Source organism: Lactuca virosa, chromosome 1 (genome assembly GCF_052849685.1).
Source record: "Lactuca virosa cultivar CGN04683 chromosome 1, Lactuca_virosa_CGN04683_v6, whole genome shotgun sequence".
Classification (NCBI taxonomy): Eukaryota; Viridiplantae; Streptophyta; class Magnoliopsida; order Asterales; family Asteraceae; genus Lactuca; species Lactuca virosa.
The window spans coordinates 244,829,858-244,837,426 of NC_136426.1; positions in this window are offsets into that span (position 1 = coordinate 244,829,858).

The window sequence follows — 7,569 nt, forward strand, 5'->3', positions numbered from 1 at the left end:
GACCAGTCCAGTTTGGTATAGACTGAATAAGCCCAGTTTTAAGCCCAGAATGAATTCACGACGTGAATGCTTCTAGATTCACGACGTGAATCCTGAAACATACGGGACCACAGAATAAAGAACACAGAACCCTCTTTGACCAACATTTCTTTATTCCCCACGAAGTGAAAGAGGCGATTGGTCCCCCCTTGTTCGATTTTGGCCGACACACGTCCTTAAATCCTCTTGTGCTTACGTAATCCTTCATCTTAGGTAATTTAATCTTCTTCCCATTGTTTATTATTGCTGTAATTGCTAGATTTAGGGGCTAGGGTTTGCATTTAACTTGAATATTAAAATCGATGCCCTAAATCCATGAATTTCTTGTTGCATGTTTTTGAAATAAGTTTGAAATCACCCTAGGAGTAAACCCCTTGGATATGGTTGGCCCGATTTCACTTCTGCCTTAATCGATTCTGGGTTCTGCTTACGAACTCACGTCGTGAATTCCTTGCAATTCACGACGTGAATCCTGTATATTCACAGTTTTAAATTTCATTTTAATGCTAATCTTTTGGGATGTCTTTGTTGGTTTGTTTTTGCTTATATTTACAGGAATGGCTCCCAGAAGAGAAGTTCCACCCGGGGTTGCTAATCTCCACCCGTTTTATGTCTTTCCAACGAATATGTCACGGGATATTTATACGCGTTGGAACAATCGGTTGGGATGGCTTTACAACCGGGAGATTGCAGTCGCACCCACCATAAATTGGACACGGTTGAGGGAGGTCGGGCTTGTGGATAGGATGTCCCCGTTTCTTACTAAAATTTTTATTGGAGATGGTTTTTCTTTTACTTGCGCGGGGTGGCAAAATCTTTTCCGTGTCCAAGAGCGGGTCTATAAGGAGTTGTGTGTGGAGTTTTTCTCCACGGTAACATTCCACGAGAATGTCCAAGATCCTCATTATCCACAAGCACTGGTATTTCGTCTTGGGGGGGGGGGGGGGAGTACCGGGAATGTAGTCTTGTGGAGTTTTCGTGGAGGGTTGGGATTTATAATCCCGAAGAGGCAATGACTCCCGAGTGTGACATGTTTTTAAGGGAGGCAGCTCGAGGGTATGCTGATGGTGTTACTGGTTATAATTTTTGGCATAATATTGCCTCCGGGATATTCAATTCCGGAGTGTCTCCCGAGAGCAACATTCGCTCTCCTATCCACCGACTAATCACTTTCTCCATTAATCACAGAAGGCATGGGGACAAAGTAATACAGTAGAATCTCTTCTTTTTATGGTGCATTTTGCAGCCGGGAGTGTGTTGCAACATTCCCTACTTTTTAGCACGCTTCTTGGCTGGCTCTGCTGCCAGTTCTCGCCCCGGGAGCCCTATTTGTGGAGGGCAGTTCATTACCCGTTTGGCCCGATCATATGGGTTGCTTGTTCCTGATATCATTCGTTCCATGACTTGCATGGATGGACACGAGTTTAGTATGGGTTATTTGGAAACCATGCGGGTGGTCCAAAATTATGGAACACACTGGGGAATTGTGTGGTCGGATGATGAGGATGGTGGTGAGCAGCAGGGTGATCAACCCGCACCACAACCAAGGCCGAGGAGAAGGAATGTTCGAGGAAGAGGAGAGAGAGGGCAGCCGGTGCATACACCCGCACCCATGGTAGGATCATATTTTGGGGATAATATGACAGGGTATTTTGACCAGCTTTCCTTGAGCGTAAACTGGATTGGAGGGACTATGGAGAATATGGTTCGACACTTCAATGTGGAGCAGCCTCCTCACCTAGGGTATCACTACCCAATTTGCCCTAGGATGAGTGAGTATCTTGGACAAGGAGGAGATGGGGCGGGCACTAGTGGAGCAAACAAGGAGGATGAAGATGATTGATCGTTTAGTTTTATTTTGTTTGTTTTAGACTTATTTGGTTTGTTTTTATTTTGTTTGGATTGTAAGACTTTAAGATATTATGTTACTTTGCTCTTCTTTGGTTGTTAACTTTCAGCTTGCTAAGGAGTCTTGGGCAAGGAGTAAGGTCGAGTCAAGAGTCGTGTTCGTTTAGGCGAGTGTCGTTCAAGTCTAGAAATTGAAAGTCGAAACCCCACAATTGGAAATAAGTGTGGGGTGAGTCGAGAGAGAGGTTATAGTTAGAAGAGTCGTCAAAATACATTGAATTTAGAAGGGTCTTAATTCGTTGAGACGTTGAATGGAGTATATGTAAGAAGGCAGTTTCAATTCTGGTTCACCCAGACTTCACGTCGTGAGCAAAGTTACAAGGAAATGCAGAATGCGCGACCCAACGACTTCACGTCATGGGCTTATACTGATTCACGTCATGAGTTTTGAATTTCCACCACATTGATTTCGTTCTACTCTTCTTCATTAGATGGAATTACTACCATTCCTTATGACACTTTTGTGACAATTCGATGGGTTGTTTTCTCTAATATACAATGTGGCGTATGCTTTCCCACATTGTCTACACGATTTGGAGGCTTGCACCATTCTTTTTGAAGATTAAAGTTTTGATTGATGGTTGGTTTCGCAAGTTCAAGTCCAAGTTCTTATTTTTGAAGAGGTCCAATGTTCGAGATGCATATCTCAACCACACTTTTGGAGATGATCATGCCACTATCCCAGGGGAGTCTGTTCCTTTTTCTTCCTTTTTCTTAATTTTTAATTTATTTTATGCATACAATGAGGGCATTGCCTGTAATAAGTGTGGGGTAGGGGGTAAAAAAAGTAAATTGCTAGAAAATTTGGTAAATTTATATTATCTACAGAATTTGGAAAATTTAAAATTTTTAATAATTGAATCTAGTAATAATAATAATTTGAACTTAAGTTGCTAGTGTTGCATTGGGATGATCTGATAAAGGCTCAAATGTTTAGTTGAGCCAATACACGTTATAGTGCATTTGTGGCCTCCCTTATTTTAGTGAAATCATGGAACAAAAACATAACCCTGCTTAGTTTGAGGGATGCAATATGTTTAGCAGCCTAAACTTGAAATGTATCCAGGAAAGATATGTCTTAACCAATAAGGGTTGAAGTAAAGCGTCCCTGCTTAAGCATGTAGGTTTTTGAGTGATATTTCAAAAAAAAAGTGAGTACATGTAAAAAGAAAAAAAGAGAGAGAGAAATTACCAAAAAAGTGAAAAATTGAAGAATTTTTGGAGCATAAAAGTATCAAAGTAAGAAGATCAAAGATCGAAAATTCCGAAATTTCAAAAGTTGAAGATATCAAAATTACACAAGGATGGTGAATTCAAAGAAATTGAAGATCAATTATCAAAGTAAAGAAGAATTCAGGAGCTCCAAGTTGTGGTATCTTCTAAAAAGTTGTAATTCTCTAGTTTATGTATGCTTGGGTAGCTTTACAAAAATATCTTGAGGTTAGAAAGCTTTCTGAGGATGGATTCGGAGGGTTGCATAAAATGAGCATTGTTCGAAAGAAGTGGGCGAGTGTTTATGAAGATTGTGAGTATTTAAAGTATGGGGGGTTATTTAGGAAAAATATTTAGACACAAATGCATGCGTTGAGGTCTTGGCATAATGGCTGAGCTTGAGTTGGATCGTTCTATGTGATATTGTGTTGGATTAATGTCTAAGTCCATAACTATAATTGGTAAGACTTGACCCGACCCGGCATGGTCCATTTGGGTTGCATGGCATCATGCATTTGGATAGACTATAATGAGAGAAATAACACTTAAGGTTGGTTAATATATTATAAGTTCTAATATATTAATAAGGTTATTTAATTAGTATTGATCAAGAATTAATTTGGAATTAATTAAGTGATCAAAAGGAGACTAATTAAATATATGGGTTGATTGTGTAAATCATTCATTCTTATATATGTGGGCTTGTGATCCAAGATTCCTTATGTTGGACTAAGTCCATGGGGTGACCCATGGATACTCCATGGAGGTTAAAATCCATGGAGCATAAGGAATGGGTAAAGTTATGAGTTACATGGTGTAACCCTAATAGCCACCATATAAAAAGAATCCCATGGCTCAAGAAATCGTGCACTAATGTGTGAGTGTGAGGGCTAGACGATTTCAAGGAGTGTTCAAGTTTCTCTCAAGTTATTCTAAGTGTATTTGGTGTTGTGTGAACCATTTGAGGTGTCACACTTGGGGCACTAGGCACTCAAGCTTCATGAAGACATTCTACATCAAAGAGGTATGTATTCTATCTTGTTATATTTATTATTTTGTATGCTAGATTAGGATAATACCTTGGATGTTCATAATTGTATGTATAATAGAGAAAACATAGATCCAAGGTATTTAGGGTTGCATGTACACTTAGGAGTGTTAGAATGCTCATAACCCAACAGTGGTATCAGAGCCTAGGCTTGTTTTCTTGTTATACTTGCAAAAGTAGCTGAAAAATCGAGTTGGATGCATATATTCGATTGTTTTGGCTGGAATTGGACTAGGAACATTACCCTAAGATGTTTTTGGACTTATAAACTTGTTTTTGATGTGGTAATGTTCATGCTAATCCAATTTCTAAGATAATTGTCATAATTTCAAGATTTGTATTAGTTTGTATGTTCATGCTAATTTCTTGAAGATTGATGATTTGAATTATCTTGTTCTTATGAGGTTCTTAGATTAATAGAAAAGTTGTGTGAAATAGTTGTTTTCAATCCATTTTAATCTAAGAGTTGATTCCAAAGTGTGTTTTTGTAACTTGTCCTCAAGTTATATGAAAAGTCACATTTAAGAATCATAAAACTCATAAAAGTTGGCAAAGGTTACAAAATGAAGAGTCTAGTTCTAATTAAATGGTTTTATGACTCCATAACTTGTCCTCAAGTTATGGAGGTTCAAGAGTCTCTTCATTAAATTAAAAAAAAAAGTGTAACCTTAATTAGTTCCATAAGTTACAATAAAAAAAAGTTATTTTTTTTTATTAATTAGTTTAAAGTCTTCCATAACTTGTCCTCAAGTTATGGAACTTGAAGAGTTTTTTTTTTTTTAATTAAAACTACTTTAAACTCATAAGTTATGGAATTAATTAGTTTTGAATAGTTTCAAAACTTGCCCTCAAGTTTTGGAATTTGAAAAGTTTTCACTTATGAATACTTTAATTCCAAGTTAGCCCTTAGAATTTTAAAAGTTAAAATTCAACCCTTATACTTTATAATATTATAAGTTAATAATATTTATATATGTATAAGAGTAAAGTCAGTCTTACCGTTAGTAGGCCTCATTCACGAAGCCGGTCTATAAGGGGGGTATAAGGTTGCTGCCTATAAAGTGGCAGTTTAATGGGTGTCCACTCTCACCCACCGCTTCCTTGACTGGTGGAGGGTCGTTAGCCGAACGGGTAGGACAAGGACTATAATTCTCCTTTCATTAAAAGTATTAATGATAAATACTAAGTAACTAAACTCTTATTAATACCCAATCTTAGTTACTTAGGAAAATGTGAATTTGGTGCTAACCCATGAAATTACACTTTGCACTTTGCTTAAGTCGTTAGTGGAGCGTGTGTGGTTAACCGGCATACTAACATGGACTTAACAAGGTAGGCAAAGGGTAACTTAATATTTATCATAGTATCGGTGGAGCGTGTGTGGTTAACCGGCACACTGATTAAGGGGTAAATATTAAGGGTACCAAGTATATTTGCATGGTTATTCACACCTTGTTTTGTGATCCTCGGCATCCCAGTCACAAAACCTGAAGGGCACACTCGAGATTGAAACATGCCTTTGAACAGTTCAATGAATCTCAAAGATCTAGGACTTTCAAATCCAATTAAAACCTAATAAATTATTTCGTTTTTCATGGTGGAAATTGGTGAATCGTTATTCACCTACCTTCAAATATTTTATAGCTTGGATTACGGCATCCCTCTTCTAAGTTATAAAATAGTTTGTTGGGTCCTAGCCTTAATATTTCATATTGGGTGTCATATTAAGGACTTTAAATCAACTATCTTGAATATCTCCCAAAAAGATGTCTGGTCTAGACATTTATGATCTTCCCAAATCTCTTGAAACATGCTTTCCTAAATGAAGATGATGTCCCATGGATATCATACTTCCTCCACCTCCTCCAATTATTCTCCCTAACCCACAAGTTCTTGAAAAGTTTAAGGTCACTCAAGCCCTATTGGCAAGCAAAGGTCTATGTGTGATCACATCTTGGAGATGTAGTCACATATTGACAAGCCGGGAGAGTTGGGTGTCAAAGTCTTGAGAAAGTTGGTGGCTCAACTACTTTCTAAGTCACATAGTGAGTTCCTTTAGGACTCCTATGAAACAGACTATGACAAGACCCTTAATGATCTTATCTATTTGCTAAGATCAACTTCCTAAAACTTTATGGACATTGACAATGATGACATTGGATATCCAGTAAAGCTCTCTCTTCCCAATGGAAAGGGATCGGCCATAGTCAACTCGGTTGACCAAATGGTAAAGAGAGAGGCTAAGTCTTAGATAGTCCCATTATCAAGGGTCCATTGCCAAAGGAAGGGGCATTGGTTGCGAAGCTGCCAAATTTACCTAAGGATGTTAAAGTCAATAAGTTTGACTCTACTTCAGGTAAAGTCCATTGTCTAACTCTATTAAGTTCCTACTTGGAGATTCTTATTACATGATGTGACTGGGTCACATGTTGATGTTTGAAGAATCAAAGAAAAGTGAAGAAACTTAAAGAAAGAATATGTTGAATCTGATCGCGTAGATGGATTTCTATCGCATAGTTTGAAGATCGGATTCTTGAGCTACTTCTTAGGAGTTATGATATATTGCTTAGGAATAGATAACAACAAAGTTTTCATGTGCTTTTGCACTGTAAGGATAGTTTTTTCCGCAAAGTTTTTAAAATAAAAGGAAAATTTTTGATTTTATTTATTTTAAAATATCCTTACAATGGCATATGTGAAAATCTTTGTTGCTTATAAGATTTCATTAAGAGCAAGAGTGAAAATATGAATTTGATTCTTTCATTTGTGGTAGTGTCCAAATTTACCAAATAAGGAAAGATTCTCATCACCCAAGTTTCAGTTGGATAGAAACTTGGAATCATGCAAGTTGTATAGTATGATGAATGAGAATTTTCAACTTTGGAAAATTAAGACTAGTTCCTTGTTCACATGTATATGGGAGTCAAGTGAAGGACTAAGGGATCAAGTACACATTCTTGTGCACTGATCAAGTCCACCATAAAAGATCGATAAGACTATTCGTCATGATTTACTAAGGCTTAGTAAATATGATTATACTTACAAGCTTAAGTATAATTCTGAGACATTGGAAAAGTTTCAATGTATGACAGAACGAATGAGAAGAATCAAATTAGGCAGAAGGATAAAAGTTTCTCAAATCTGAAAAGATGGGAGAGTACTTTAGTATCATGTTTTAAGATCATCTTAATGATTTTGAGACCTTATCACAATTCATCCTCTAAGTGCATTCTGATAGTTAAGAAGAGGAGTTATGAATTGTTGAAGTGGTTAAATCAAGAAGATGATTCATACATCGTTCCAAAAACAATTCTTAGAGTTATACTCTAAGATTGTAACTTGAGTGACATGTCTTAAAAGAT